Below are 15,719 nucleotides of genomic sequence, written 5' to 3'. Positions count from 1 at the left end.
AGCAGGAGGGGCAGGGCTTCCCCCCAACTCAGCACGGAGCTAGCTCTCAGTTTAACACTATGCTCTTCAGACACCCTGAGAAGCAAACCATCTGCAGCATACTCCTGTGATGAAATAAAATTCAAATTTTATGGTAAGACAAGAAAAATTTAAACATAAAAATTTTCTTTGCCCATCTGGGATTCCTCCCTCCTCGTGTGTGTGTGTGTGTGTGTGTGTGTGTGTGTGTGTTGCATCTGCATTAACCTGATCTCCTTTGGAGATCACATTCTTTCTTAATCTCATAAAGGGTCACAACTGCTTAAGAGATAACCTTCCTTCTTAATCTTGTAAGAGGCCACGATGACCCACGACCACGCTTTGTATGAGTGGATCTGGATTGTGTAAACTGTCAATAATACGTCATTTAATATACAGCCCTCTCTCAAAACTTACGTAGCTGTGCTTTGACCTCTAACAGGCCAAACAGTTCTCAGAGTTTCTGAGAGGCTGTTCCCAGGTTATAACCGTCAGTTTGGCGTGAATAAAATTTCCCATTTCTTTCTTAGATCGACTGGTTAATTTCTGTGTCAACACCTGGACCTCAACAATATTTGAAGTCAGCCTCATGCATACGGCCTCTGAAGTCAGGGGGTCTGGGTTTAACTCCCACACTATACTTCCTAGCTGTGTGATGTTGGGCAGGTTACCTAACTTCTCTGAGCATGTTTCCTCAGCTGCCATATGGCGATAAGAATAGTATCCATGTCTTAGTGCAGTGGTGAGAATCAAACAATTAATCCATGAAGAACACTTGCAACAATACCGGGCATGCAGTAAGCGCCCCATAAAGATGAGCTATGAGACACATATAGATACATATATTATTTATTATACATTACGTCTGACTATGTGCCAGTCACTATTTTAAGCACTTTCCATGGCCCGGTGAGCAGGAGGTCCAGACCCAGGAGCTCGGCCTCCTCTCTGAGGCCTCTGGACAAATCATTTCCCTGCCTGGGCCGGATCTCCCACGCGAAGCCAGGGCCCAGGCTCCGCAAGGCCTCGGGCATCTGTGACCCCCGAGGTGCTGAGCCAGACCCTCTCTGGACACCAGGCACCTGTCAACCTGCAGCCAGGACCAGGGTTCCTCTTCCTTCTGACTTAGTCTGGGAAGAGGCACGCCAAGGTACAGAGCCGGCTTTCTGCGTGTGGCGTTGGCGTGAGGGCGAGTTTCTCCGCGCCGCCCGCAGCCCACCCGGCACCCGGAGCATCCCAGAGGGCCCGGCCGCCTTATTGGGAGCGGTTCCCCAGGGAACCACGCCCCTCCACCCCCGCCCGCAGGAAGGGCCACCGCCCAGCCCGAGCCCCCGGGCAGCGCCTCCGCCGGCTCCCGAGCTGGCACCCGCCGCCCTTGGATCAGCCTGGGCGCGCCGGGGCCTGGGCGCGCCCGGGCCCAGACGCGCACGAAGTCTCCTCCCGCAGCCCCGGCCCCGAAGGAGAAAACGCCGAGCGCTGGGCCCAGCGCGCCCCCGCTTTGGGGAAGCCCGGGCCCAGCCGGCGGCAGGGCGGCGCCCTCGGGGGCCCTCCCGAGGGTCAGCTGCGGGCGACGGCCGGGGCGCGGCGGGCGCGGGAAGTTAGAGGACGGCTGACTCATCTTCCTTCCCGCCGCCGTGAGTCACCCGCCTCCCCCGGGACCCGCTCCCTCTACCCCCACCGCCCCCGCCTCCCCGTGGCGCCCCCTGGCGGCCGCCCTGACTCCCCGCTGCCCCTCCCAGCGCTCTGTGCCCGCCCCCTGCCAGCCCCCCGCCCCGTGGCCCCGCCCTCCTCACCCCTACGCGTCTCCACCTTCTGAGCTGAGAAGCTCCCGCAGCCTTTCGTGCTTAGTTTATGCATTTAATCCATACTCACAGCCACCCTGGGGGAGGCAGTTGCCATTATGCACCCGTACTCAGAGAAGGAAATGAAGGCTTAAGTCATGGTGTAATGACAATTTTTTAAAAAATATTTATTTATTTATTTTTGGCTGCGTTGCGTCTTCGTTGCTGCGCGCGGGCTTTCTCTAGTTGCTGAGAGCCGGGGCTACTCTTCGTTGCGGTGCGCGGGCTTCTCATTGCGGTGGCTTCTCTTGTTGCGGAGCACAGGCTCTAGGCGCGCGGGCTCAGCAGTTGTGGCTCACAGGCTCTAGAGCGCAGGCTCAGTAGTTGTGGCACACGGGCTTAGTTGCTCCGCGGCATGTGGGATCTTCCCGGACCAGGGCTCGAACCCGTGTCCCCTGCATTGGCAAGCGGACTCTTAACCACTGCGCCACCAGGGAAGTCCCTGTAATGACAATTTGTAGACCACTTAATTGTTTAGGCAACACTTTAATTCCACAACAATTGGGGAATGAGGGATTATCCTGCCCGTTTACAGATCAGCTAACAGGTAAAGTCCCAGGAAAAGTAAATGACTAGTTCAAGGTTGCTGGGACCCAGGCCTCAGCCCCCAAGCCCTGGGGCTCTTTCCATTTTCTCAATGTCATCCCCCCCTCCCTTCCTGCAGGCAACCCATGTCACTCATGGTCGAACTCAGCCCACATCCAGATTCCAGCACCGGTGAGTAAGTTACCCTGCTGGATGCTTTTGCATGAGAACCCACCTAAACAAATCCCCCTGCTGGGAAGCCAGCTCTGTGGGGCCGCGATTTCTTTTCCTCTGTTTTATTCACCGCTGTCTCTCCAGTGCCTAGAAGAGTGAGTGTCTACATTTCATGGAGCTCCATAGATGAATGAAACCTCTCCGCCAAAGAGGCCAGGCAGCCCCAAGAGGCCTCAAGGAGATGGAGAGAGGGACTTCCCTGGCGGCCCAGTGATTAAGACTCCGCCAAAAAATAATGGGGAGACAGGAAATGAAGGGTGGTGGAGGGGTCAGTTCTGCTCCCAAACCTCTCCCGGAAGAAAAGATGCCTCCTACGGCTCCTTTAGCTGCCGGTCTTCATGCTTCATACCCTGTCCAGGTCAGAAAATTCTTCCCCAAACCTAGCCTTGATCTTATTCTCACATTCCCTACATACCTGAGGGGCAGTAAGTGAGGTTTGCATCCTCCTGGCTCCTCATGGCTGCTTCTAGAAGTGTCGTCCCACCACCACCCCTGCCACACTTGTATAAACATCCTTGAGGAATCTGGGCGATCAGCTTTAGCTCCCGCTCCCCTTCTTCCTGGTGCCCCTTCTTGCTGTTGTCCTCTGGCCTCTTGGCCACTTCCCCTCCTTCCCTGAAGACTCGGTTCCTGGCTCGCCGCTTGCTCTCCCTGTGACTCTGCTCTCACTCTGCCAGGCAGCATCCACCTGGGAGGACCATCCATCACCATGGCCTCTGATCCTGGTCCTCTTCCTCCCCGATGAAGGAAATTCTGATTCATGCTACAACATAGATGAACCTTGAGGACACTACGTTAAGTGAAATAAGTCAGTCACACACATATAGTGTATGATTCCACTTACATGAGGTCCCTACTGTGGTCAAATCCACAGAGACAGAAAGAAGTGGAACCGTGGTTGCCAGGGAATGCGGGGCCGGGGGGACGGGCATGGGAAGTTGTTGTTTGATGGGTACAGAATTTAATTTTACAAAATGAAGAGTTCTGGAAATTGAGTGCACAACAATGTGAATGTACTTAACACTACTGAACTGTAAACCTAAAAAAATGGTTAAGATGGTAAATGTGGCATTGTGTTGGGGTTTTTTTACAATTAAAAATAAGAAAAACATAAATTAGCTGGCATTTCTCTCCTGCTTTAAACCCTGGAATGGCTTCCTATTATGAGAATAGGATCTGAATTCCTTACTTGGTCTAGAAAGCCCCGATGACTTCTACTCCTCTGTCACCCTCACCTCTGCTCTGGGTCCCCTGTTCAGCCGCACCAGCTCCCTCTGCGTACCCAGACCAGGCTCGTCCCTCCCGGAAGGCTCTGTCTCCACCTTTTCCCGTGGCAATCCCCACCCTTTACTCTGAGCTAACATGCTCAGGTTTTCCCTGGCCAAACTATCTATAGATTTCCCCATTTTTCTATGTCGCTGTCCCCTTTATTTCCTTCAGAGCACTTTTCTCAGTTTGCAATTACAGGCTTATTTGTTTACTGCCTGTTTCCTGCTGACATGACCACCGTCGCTGCCATCACCTCCAGGCACTAAGCCCCAAGAAGGCAGGAAGCAGAGCTGTCTGGATCCCCCTCTACTCCAGCACCCAGTACAGGGTGCTGGACACACACTCAGTCCCTCCTACATCTTTGCTGATGAATGAGTGAGTCTCTGGCTTTTTTTCTCGGTGTAGCAACAGCACAGTGAGAAGCAGGCATTCCTGGAGTTAAATCCCAGCCTCACCACTTATTAGCCGTGTGTCATGGGGCAAAGTACTTTCATCTCTCTGAACTTCAGGGGTTTGGGGGTTTTGTTTTCTGTAACATGGGGATATCTTGCAAGGTAATTTTGAGGATTATTGTGTTAAATTATATATAACAAGTGCTCGCCACCGATAGATGTCAGCACATTAGTACCTAACATTATTGCATTCTACTCTCTCAAGGGGATACTATTACTTTGAGTCTGATCAAAACTATAAAACCTCCCTCTAGATAGAAAAATGAAGCTAAACACATATTTTACACATAAATTCTAGGTGTTCAGTGACCATCAGAAGCCTGACCAGAGTCACCAGGTTAAGAACCTGAAATATAAGGGAGAAAAACAAAGCGAAGTGTTAGCGGTCAAGAATGCCTGGGGAATAACTAAAGCAGCCCCGCAGGTCCAGGGCTGCCATCCCTAGTTCTACAGCGCCCCCTGGCGGTGGGATAGAATTGTTGCCTAGGAGTCCCAGGCCGGGGAAGAAATGCAGGATTCCGAGTCCCTGCTCCGAGCCTACCCTCAGCACCTCGGATGGCCTCTGTCCACCCTTCTTCTGTCCTTCCCCGCAGACCATCTCTTAGGAATTTAAAGTCTCTTGGAGCACTGAGGGACTTCCCTGGCAGTCCAGTGGTTAAGACTCCGTGCTTCCACTGCAGGGAGCGTGTGCTCGATCCCTGGTCCAGGAACCAAGATCCCGCATGTGGTGTGGCGCAGCCAAAAAAAAAACGAAACAAAAACAAAAACTTTTGGAGGACTTCCCTGGTGGCGCAGTGGTTAAGAAACGCCTACCCGTGCAGGGGACACGGGTTCGAGCCCTGGTCCGGGAAGATCTCACATGCCGCGGAGCAACTAAGCCCATGCGCCACGACTACTGAAGCCCACGTGCCTAGAGCCCGTGCTCCGCAACAAGAGAAGCTACCTCAATAAGCCCGCACAGCGCGAAGAGTAGCCCCCCCGCTCACTACAACTAGAGAAAGCCCACGCTCAGCAACAAAGACCCAGCGCAGCCAAAAATAAATAAATAAATAAATTTATTTTTTAAAAAAAACAACAACTCTTTGAGGCTTGAAATGTTTCCAAGGAACGTTGTATCACTGGGCCCTCAGGTAGACTGGTAGTTTCAGGGAAAAAAGTAATAAGCACCTTAGTTCCCCACTTTTCACAAATTCGAAATGTGGCATTGATTACAGCTGTCACAGTGTCTCATTATATTAATAATTATTACAATCCTAAAGATTTCGGATTCTTAAAGATTTAATTAATGGGGACAGGGGACTCTGGTGAATCATTTTCCTGTTGTATGCATGTTTTTGTTTACATTTATTTATTTATTTTTTTTTATTTTTTAAAAATTTACTTATTTATTGGCTGAGTTGGGTCTTTGTTGCTGCACGCGGGCTTTCTCTAGTTGCAGCGAGGGGGGCTACTCTTCATTGCGGTGCGTGGGCTTCTCATTGCAGTGGCTTCTCTTGTTGTAGAGCATGGGCTCAGTAGTTGTGGCGCACGGGCTTAGTTGCTCCGCGGCATGTGGGATCTTCCCGGATCAGGGCTTGAACCCGTGTCCCCTGCACTGGCAGGCGGATTCTTAACCACCGTGCCACCAGGGAAGCCCTGAAGATGACATTTAAACAGAGACCTCACCTGGTGAGAGAAGAGTCACGTGGATATCTGGGCCAAGATCATTCCAACAAGGGCAAAGGAGCTTGAATCTGCTTTCCTTGTTAGTTTTTATTTTGCCAATTTTCTGTCCTCAGGTGATTTGGTAATGATGGGTAACAGGAGATGATTTTGGAGTTTGATTAATTGAGAAATGTTGACTGTCAATGACCTACTGTTTTTCCTGGCCTCTTTCACCATCCACTTCAGCTCACTTTGAGTTTCTTTATAGGTCCTGATAGTGATACCCCAGATGTGAATTGTGCTGAAGGCTAGTAGTTATCACATCTCTTACTGGAGATAGAGAGAAAGGGCTGGGAAGTCAACTAAGAAAAGAGATCCAATTTCAGCATTTCCCTTTGTTTAAGTCCTGCTTGTTGCAAAGTTTGACATCTGAAGGAAGGATTTCAGGACTGTATTCAATGCTGTGGCAGAAAGGTGAGGGCCGGGGGAGGGGGTTCCCGGGAGCTTCCCGGAGCCGCGCCCCCGCTGGGACAGTCCGCCTTGTTTACCTTTTAAAATGTGCTTTATATGTTCATACTGTTGTGCTATGTTATACCCCCAAATTAGAAAAACTCATGAATGGCTCAAAAGTGCTTCCTTGACTCTTAAATGTAGCAATTAAGGTAGTAATAGGGATCTGACAACTCAGAACAATGCCATTCATAAACTGTGAACTGGGTTTCAGTGGGGATGTAATATGTCTAAAGGTGCTGGGATGAAGGAAAATGTGAGTGATTATTTTGCACAGTAAGAAAAAAGAAACTGCAAATAGGAACTACCACAAACATTATCTGGAAACTGGGTTTTATTGACTATTCACCCCTGTCCCCAGTGCATTATCAGCTCTAAAACGTCAAATCGAGGTTCAAAGTCATTAAAGCTTGTGTATCGGTCATAGTTAGAGCCAACTGATTTTTTCCAGAATAAGTGCACTATAGCATTTCCCAGAATAAAAATTTAAGTTTGTTATAGAGAGAAAGGCCCCAGGAATATAGCACATCACTCCAAGTTGCCCTCACTCTTCAGAGCAAACACGAATACAAGACACACAACAGAGAAGACAGACAAACCAGTTGTGAAGTTAGTGACATAGATACTTAGAAAGCAGTTTTATCGCCACTGTTGGATGTCAGAGAACAATGGCAAACCAGGGTCAAGAGCAATCACCATCAGGTACGGATGCCAACATTCCGTTCTCTTTGTGGCTGGTGAAAATCCTCACATCCAGACGGTGTAATAGCTTTCAGAAGGGGGAAAACATATATGATGGCAAAGTAGTCAATGAGTTTCTGTTCCACTTATCTCTAAAATTCTCTACTGCAGGAGGAAAATACTTTGTCTTATTAGATATTATTTGGTAAATGAAAAAGACACACTGGAATCAGGACAGATGAAACACTGGCTTTGGGAGCAAGAAGGCAGGGGTCTAAATTCTAATAAAGGAGGTTGTCTAACTCTGAGCTTCAGTTTTTCCCTCTGAAAATTGGGAATGATGTTGATAACAGTAATAACAATGCCTGTTTCATACAGTTGTGGTAAAGATTAGTGAAGAACTACATATGAAGCATTTAGGGCAATGTCTGGCATATATTGAATAGAAAGCACTCAGTGAAGGTGAGTTATTATTATTATCATCATATGAATTCCAGTTCCAACACTGTTTAATTCACAGAGAACCACTGACAGCCCTCAATACGTGTCCTGAACCCAATTCAGTGTTGAAGGAAATAGAAAACATTTTCACCATGAGTCAAACTGCAGTCACTAAGGACACATTCTTTTCAACGTGGTCACAGAAATAGGCAGCAAGTACGAGAACCTGCTTCCTACCCGCAACCCCTAGGAAGTACACGGATGCTGGAGGGCAAAGGAGTTCACATGAGTCTTGTTTTGTTTTAGCATTTTATTGAGATATAATTCACATAACGTAAAATTCACCATTTTAGGGCTTCCCTGGTGGCCCAGTGGTTAAGAATCCGCCCGCCAATGCAGGGGACATGGGTTCGAACCCTGGCCCGGGAAGATCCCACATGCCACGGAGCAACTAAGCCTGTGTGCCACAACTACTGAGCCTGCGCTCTAGAGCCCGCGAGGCACAACTACTGAGCCCGCGTGCCACAACTACTGAAGCCCGCAAGACTAGAGCCCGTGCTCCACAACAAGAGAAGCCACTGCAATGAGAAGGCTGTGCACCGCAACGAAGAGTAGCCCCCACTCGCCGCAACTAGAGAAAGCCCGCGAGCAGCATTGATGACCCAATGCAGCCCAAAATAAATAAATAAATTTATTAAAAAAATAATAATTCACCATTTAAAAGTGTACACTTCAGTGATTTTTAGTATATTCACTATGTCGTGCAACCAGCACCACTATCTACTTCTAGAACATTCTTATCACCCCAGAAAGAAATCCCATACCTATTAGCCGTTAATCCAGATTCCCATCCTCCCCCAACCACTGGCAACTGCTAATCTACTTTCTGTCTCTATGGCTTTACCTGTTCTAGACATTTCACATAAATGGCATCATACACTATGTGGCCTTCTGTGACTGGCTTGTTTCACTTAGCACCATGCTTTCGAGATCCATCTGTGTCGTAGCACGTAATAGTACTTCACTTCTCCTCACGGCTGAGTAATAGTCCACTGTATGGATAGACCCCACTTTGTTTACCTATTCATCAGTTGATGGACATTGGGTTGTTTCTGTTTTTTGGCTATTTTGAATAATGCTTCTATGAACATTCATGTACGAGCTTGCGTGTGAATATATGTTTTCAGTTCTCCCAGGAATGAAATTGCTGAGTCCTATGGTAATTTTATGTTTTACCTTTTGCGAAACTGCCAAACTGCTTTCCGCAGCAGCTGAAACGTTTTACATTCCCAGCAGCAATGTATGAGGAGTCCACTTTTTCTACATGCCCGCCCACACTTGTCGTTGTCGATGTTGTTGTTATAACTGTCCCAGGGGATGTGAAGTAGCATCTCATTGTGGTTCTGATTTACATTCCCCTAGTAACTAAAGATGTTAAAAACATCTTTTCATGTGATTTTTGGCCATTTGTATATCTTCTTTGGAGAAATATCTATTCAAACCATTTGCCCGTTTTTTAACTGGATTCTTAACCACTTCGCCACCAGGGAAGTCCCTGATTTATTACTTTTTAAAATAAATGTTTCATTATGCTATTTTAAAATTTGTGATAATTTTTTAAATGTATCAAAAATTTTAGTACTTTGTGTGTACCAGACATCCACTAAAATGGTCTGTAGATGCCAAAGTTTGAAAAACATTGGTGTAGTGGAAAGAGCACATGACTGTGAGCCAGGAGGTCTAGATTCTCGTCTTGGTTTTGACCTTGACTGTGTTAGTCAACTTCAATAAGCCTTAGTCTCCCCGTTCTAGGATAGATTGTATTCCCTGCTCTGGCTTTTCCTCACATGGCTTCTGTGAAAAGCAAATGAGAAAGGGGACACACAGGTGCTTTGTAATCTGTAAGACTGTGCAAACGTATGGGATGAGATGGTGTTTTTTATTTTTTTTTTTATTGGAGTCTAGTTGATTTACAATGTTGTGTTAGTTTCAGGTGTACAGCAAAGTGAATCAGTTATACATATGAGATGGTCTTTTATTTTTTATTTTTTTAAACATCTTTATTGGAGTATAATTGCTTTACAATGGTGTGTTAGTTTCTGCTTTATAACAAAGTGAATCAGCTATACATATACACATATACCCAAATCTCCTCCCTCTTGCATCTCCCTGAGATGGTCTTTTAAAAAGACTGTCTGTCCCTTTGGCTTCCTTTCTTCTGGTTCCTTTGTGTACGTCCCCACGCCCCACCCTCCAACCCCAGCTTTGCATTTCTGAATCTGGCCTATCATCCCACCACCACCCTGGGGACCAAACCCCGTTTGTCTCTGGTGAAGAAAGTGCCTGGGTCCCCTGAATCTTGCTGTAACTTTTCTGTACCCGAAGGCTCGCTCTCTCTCTCTCTCTCTCTCTCTCCATCTCTTGGGCTCTCCCCATAATTATCTAGAGAGAGGGAGCTTCTGATCAGCTTGGGGGCTGCACTCACTGCTCCCCCAGGCCCGACTGCAGAGATCTGTCCCTCTACCCCACTCAGCTCCTTCCCCTCCCAAGGAAAGCCACACCTGAGATTCAGTAGACAAACTCTCTCTCCCCCAGTCCCCTCTGCTATAGTCTGGGAAACTCTGCCAGGTTCTGAGCCAGAAAAGGAAGAGGACGGCCTCACCCTGAGGACCCCACCCTCCAGGAATGGATTTATGCTTCATTGTTCGTGGCAACTATAGAAACCACAGGTGAGTATGAGTCACAAGGTAGTAAACAGGATTCTTTACTAGCAGAGGTTGCCCAGGGCAACCCTGGGAGGGCAGGGCCCTGGATTTCTGGATTGGCCTCTGAGAACCTCCTAGAACACAGAGCTCCCAGACCATGGCACTGGGCCAGGCCAACAAACCCAGATGAATCATTAGCCATTCTTCTGGAGTTCCTGCTCACGACCCCCAAGGTCCTCTCGAACCTGAGCTTATTTCCATTCCTCAAACTCACCACGCTGGCTCTTGGCTCTTTTTTATTTTATTTTATTTTTGGCTGCGTTGGGTCTTCGTTGCTGTGCGCGGGCTTTCTCTAGCTGCGGTGAGCGGGGGCTACTCTTCATTGCGGTGCATGGGCTTCTCATTGCGGTGGCTTCTCTCATTGCGGAGCACGGGCTCTAGGGCACATGGGCTTCAGTAGTTGTGGCATGCAGGCTTCAGTAGTTGTGGCTCACGGGCTTGGGCTTAGTTGCTCCGCAGCATGTGGGATCTTCCCAGACCAGGGCTCGAACCCGTGTCCCCTGCATTGGCAGGTGGATTCCTAACCCCTGCGCCACCGGGGAAGCCCTGGCTCTTGGCTCTTGACTTTCCTATCTGAGCTTCCAGCTCCATGAAATTTTCTTCCCTCTTCTTTTTACTCAGAAAACACCTATTCGTCCGTTAGATCTCAGGCCTCTGAAATCTCGGGACCTTCCCTGACCCCTGGAAGTGTCAGAAACCCCATGAAAAGTGGAATCTTATTTCTCACATCAGTGAAATCAGGGCGCTCTCCATGGAGTCCTCCAGAGCCCAGGCTCCTTCCCCCTCTGCCAGCCTGAGGGCAAGTCCCTCTGCCTCGGTCCAAGGAGTACTCAACACACCATTGGAAGAGAATCGATTGCCACCAACTCAAATTCTTTATCACCTTCTTCCTGCCTGTGCTCAAGGTATCCGCTGGTTCTCTGTCCCACCTGTCTGTTGACTGTTCTGCCACCTTATAAAGGAAAGGTGGGCCTCTTATCAGCCGTGTGCAAGAGGAGGGTAGTGGGGCTCCCCCCGACCCTGCAACCACCACCGTGGACAGGCAATAGGCTGCATCGTCCATAGAGAATTTTAAAACATTAACCACCCCCAAATGGGCTGCTCTGTATTATCACCTCGGGGCGATTCTAAACAACCTCAGTAGGGACTTCCCTGGTGCTGCAGTGGTTAAGGCTCCGTGCTCTCCGTGCAGGGGGGCCCAGGTTCAATCCCTGGTCAGGGAACTACATCCCACATGCATGCCACAACTAAGAGTTCGCATGCCACAACTAAGGAGCCTGTGAGCCACAACTAAGGAGCCAGCAAGCCGCAACTAAGGAGCCTGCCTGCCACAACTAAGACCTGGCGCAACCAAATAAAAATAAATAAATAAATAAATAAATATTGGGGGAAGATGTTTAAAAAAAATAAAATAAACAACCTCATTGATAACATATTCCTCCCTGAAAAAATATTTTGTTGGTCTAAGTTCTGAATCTACACAAATGTTGTGGTTACCACTGGCTTTCAATAATAGATATGTAAACTTCAAATTGGTGTATTTGTGTAATTTAACCTTTAAAAAACATTATATTTGGGCTTCCCTGGTGGTGCAGTGGTTGAGAATCTGCCTACCAATGCAGGGGACACGGGTTCAAGCCCTGGTCTGGGAAGATCCCACATGCCGCGGAGCAACTGGGCCCGTGAGCCACAACTACTGAGCCTGCGCGTCTGGAGCCTGTGCTCCGCAACAAGAGAGGCCGCGATAGTGAGAGGCCCGCGCACAGCGATGAAGAGTGGCCCCCGCTCGCCGCAACTAGAGAAAGCCCTCGCACAGAAACAAAGACCCAACACAGCTAAAAATAAATAAATAAATTTATAAAAACAAAAAAACAAAAAAAACACATTATATTTAACATAGAATTTAATCCTGAAAACTCCAGTTATACAGTGGGCCCCTGACACCCACCAACTCAGCCCCATGTACCCCTTTCCAGAGTGAGTTTATGAGGATTCCCTCCTTCGGAATCACCTGAGCTCCCTTCACGCTAGGTCAGCACCTCCATCTCTGCAACACGTATCTGTGTTCAAACAGTAGATTCAAAGGAAACCATGATGGCACCTCGATTATAAAGACAAAAGAAATGAATTATTTACCTCTGTCTACTTGGACTTTTTAATATGCGTTTAAAAATTTTAAACAGTGAAAAGGAGGGTAAATTACAGGTTAGACTTTTTTTTGTTGAGTCAGGACAAACATGAAATGTCATCGTTTCTTTTTATGATTATTGCTGAAAATAATTTTGTCTAATGGAGAGGGAAGGTGTTTAATCCATGCCACATGAGACACTTCAGGTGTGCCTCAGCCTCTCACCCCTCCTGGATTTTGTTGTGAATTATTGTTAATTATTATCAATGCTTGGAATACAAAAACTTTGTGGCCCCAAACAAAAGGACACCAAAATATCAGTTTTGATGAATCCTCTTTTAATCGAATCACCACAAGCCTATGACACATCTTCATGTCTTCTCTGTCATGTAAGTATTTTTGTTATGGGCACAATGTGAAATTAATAAAAAGAAGATATTTTGTGGATGGACCTGGAGATTGTCATACTGAGTGAAGCAAGTCAGACAGAGAAAGACCACTATCATATGATACCTCTTATATGAGGAATCTATGAAAAGGGTAAAAATGAACTTATTTACAAAACAGAAATAGAGTCACAGATGTAGAAAACAAACTTACGGTTACCAGGGGGAAGGGAGGGGAAGGATAAATTGGGAGATTGGGACTGACATATACACACTACTATATATAAAATAGATAACTAATAAGGACCTACTGTATAGCACAGGGAACTCAATACTCTGTAATGGCCTATATGGGAAAAGAATCTAAAAAAGAGTGGATATATGTATATGTATAACTGATTCACTTTGCTGTACACCTGAAACTAATACAACATTGTAAATCAACTATACTTCAATTAAAAAAAACTTTTTTTTAAGGATTTAATAGAAAATGAGTACATAAAGCAGTGCTAAAAAATAAAAATAAAAAACTAAAATAAAAAGATACTTTGGCCCATGTTGGGGTGTTCTGGATTCAGATATGTCACAGAGGGGCTGCACCTCAAGGCATGCGGAACTTTCTCCACCAGGGTTGGAACCCGCGCCCCCTGGAGCGGAAGCGTGGAGTCTTAACCACTGGACCACCAGGGAAGCCCAATGATGGTACTCATTTCCATACACCCCCAATTGTCTAAGAATGCCTGATTCCTGAGGGCAAATCCCTTGAGCACAAAGCAGGTGAAGTTCTGAAGGTGATCATACTTTATATCACGCAGGTGACAAACACATGGCCAAGCGCCATGCCTTATCTGTCTGTCTTAAAAATATTCATGATTCTTAAAGAGCGTCTGGGCATTCGATGCCGATCTGCTGTGAGGCGCACCCGCGCCCTGGCTATTCTCAGCCGTGCAAGAGCTTGGCTGTCACCCTCAGCCGTCCTGTCTGGGTCTGTTCTCCTTTGCATATTTGCATGACTTCCAGGACGAGGAAGTGAAAAGTTTCACATTTACTTTCAACAGCTGAACACGACGTCTTTAAATAAAAGGAACATATATCAGAGGCACTTTAGTGTTCTATATTTTTGCAAACATTTAATGACTTGTAGAAAAAATGTTTCATTAACTTTTGCCCCCAAATTATTGGATAATGGAAAATCATTCTTTTTTTTAAATTTGGATACGTCTCCTGTCTTCTGTCAATCATCAGTCATTTCTCTGCTCATTTGTTTATTCCTACCATGTTCTTATTAGATTAACTTTAACAACAATGTTATGTAATTCTCCTGTAAATAATGCATTTAACAACAATCATTAAGTACATCTTTTGTAAGCCTGCAACTTACTAGTATTATAGTGTCTTCTCTTCTTGTTGTTAATATGCTCTGAAGCCTAATTATTCTAACAATAAATAATTATTTGTTTATTGGTGCATTTTATTTGTACCATAAACATAAATTGAACATACAATATGTCAGGTAACATTGTAAGTGCTTTATAATATTAACTCACTTGGGTCCTCACACAACCATATGAGATAGATTTTGGGATACAGAGGGATTAAATAACTTGCCCAGGCCACAGAGCTAATAAGTGTCAGAACTAGGATTCAAATCAAGGCTGCCTGACTCCACACTTGGGCTAAACAACTGTACTATTGCTGCCTCTCTGAAAAAATTTAGGGAAGTCAAGAGCAGCTCTGGCCACCTCCCTGGGGAAGTACAATCCCCCCAAAATATTTCTTTTTAAGTTTAATACGTTAATAATTAATGAATCTAGGAAAAGGCATACAAGAAGTCATTATATTATTTTGCAAGTTTTTTACAAACTTTATTTTTTTATATAAAATTTAAAATAAAAGTGAATAGTTTTACTTTTAAATGTTAATATTGATTAAAATTTTTTTTAAATTACATTTAAAACTCTAAAGAAAAATTTTAGGTCTAAAAAATATGCAAGGATGTATGCAGTTTTCCAAAATTCTTTTGGTAGTGGTAACAAGCACAGAGTTTGAAGACAACGGTATTTTTAAAAACTTATTTTATTGACGTATAGTTGGTTTACAATGTTGTGTTATTTTCTACTGCACAGCAAAGTGATTCAGTTATACATATACATACATTCTTGTTCATAGTCTTTTCCATTATGGTTTATCACAGGATATTGAATATAGTTCCCTGTGCTCTACAGCAGGACATTGTTTTTTAGCCATCCTATGTACAATCGTTTGCATCTGCTAACCCCTAACTCCCACTCCCTCTCCTACCGCCACCTCCCTGGGCAGCCACCAGTTGGTTCTCTAGAAGGCAACAGTCTCAAGGAACATTTCAGGAAACTGTCATGTGATTCTTTTGCTTTCACCTCATTGGCCAGAACTTGGCATGTGGTCCCTTGCTCTCACACGTGAGTTCCAGGAAATCAGACTTTTAAGATGGAGATATGAATGGAAGAGGTTTATTGGAAGCACTCTTGGATTCAACCCCTGTGGAGGAGAAACAGAGCTGGACTGGGCAGAGGGAGGAGTAGGAAGACAATACAGTCACAACAGAGGCTTGGCCGATCCCACAGGCAGCTCTGGAGTCAGGATGGCCTTGCAGACTCATCCCAAACAAGGGGGCCAGACCTTTATACACACACCAGCTGGCCACCAGATGCAGGCTGCCCTGGGGAAGGTGGCAGGACCTTGAGTGAGGCAGCTCTTCAGCTGAAGTAATCGCCAGACAAGAGACTCAATTGCAAGCTATCAAAAACGGCCACCACATCCCCACTCTACAGACAAGGAAGTTGAGG

At 46.2% G+C, this 15,719-nt stretch overlaps 1 long non-coding RNA gene across 1 annotated transcript; it reads left to right on the top strand.

Annotated features, from left to right (window-relative positions):
- The first annotated feature begins 1,376 nt into the window (after positions 1-1,376).
- On the top strand, positions 1,377-11,813 carry LOC133101034 (uncharacterized). The gene is made up of 4 exons (XR_009702580.1): positions 1,377-1,652; positions 2,524-2,576; positions 10,211-10,344; positions 11,002-11,813. It is a non-coding gene; the product is annotated as an uncharacterized LOC133101034 (long non-coding RNA).
- Positions 11,814-15,719: the final 3,906 nt, after the last annotated feature.

The sequence above is a fragment of the Eubalaena glacialis genome, chromosome 11, assembly GCF_028564815.1.
Source record: "Eubalaena glacialis isolate mEubGla1 chromosome 11, mEubGla1.1.hap2.+ XY, whole genome shotgun sequence".
Lineage (NCBI taxonomy): Eukaryota > Metazoa > Chordata > Mammalia > Artiodactyla > Balaenidae > Eubalaena > Eubalaena glacialis.
This window is presented reverse-complemented; position numbering and strand designations above follow the sequence as displayed.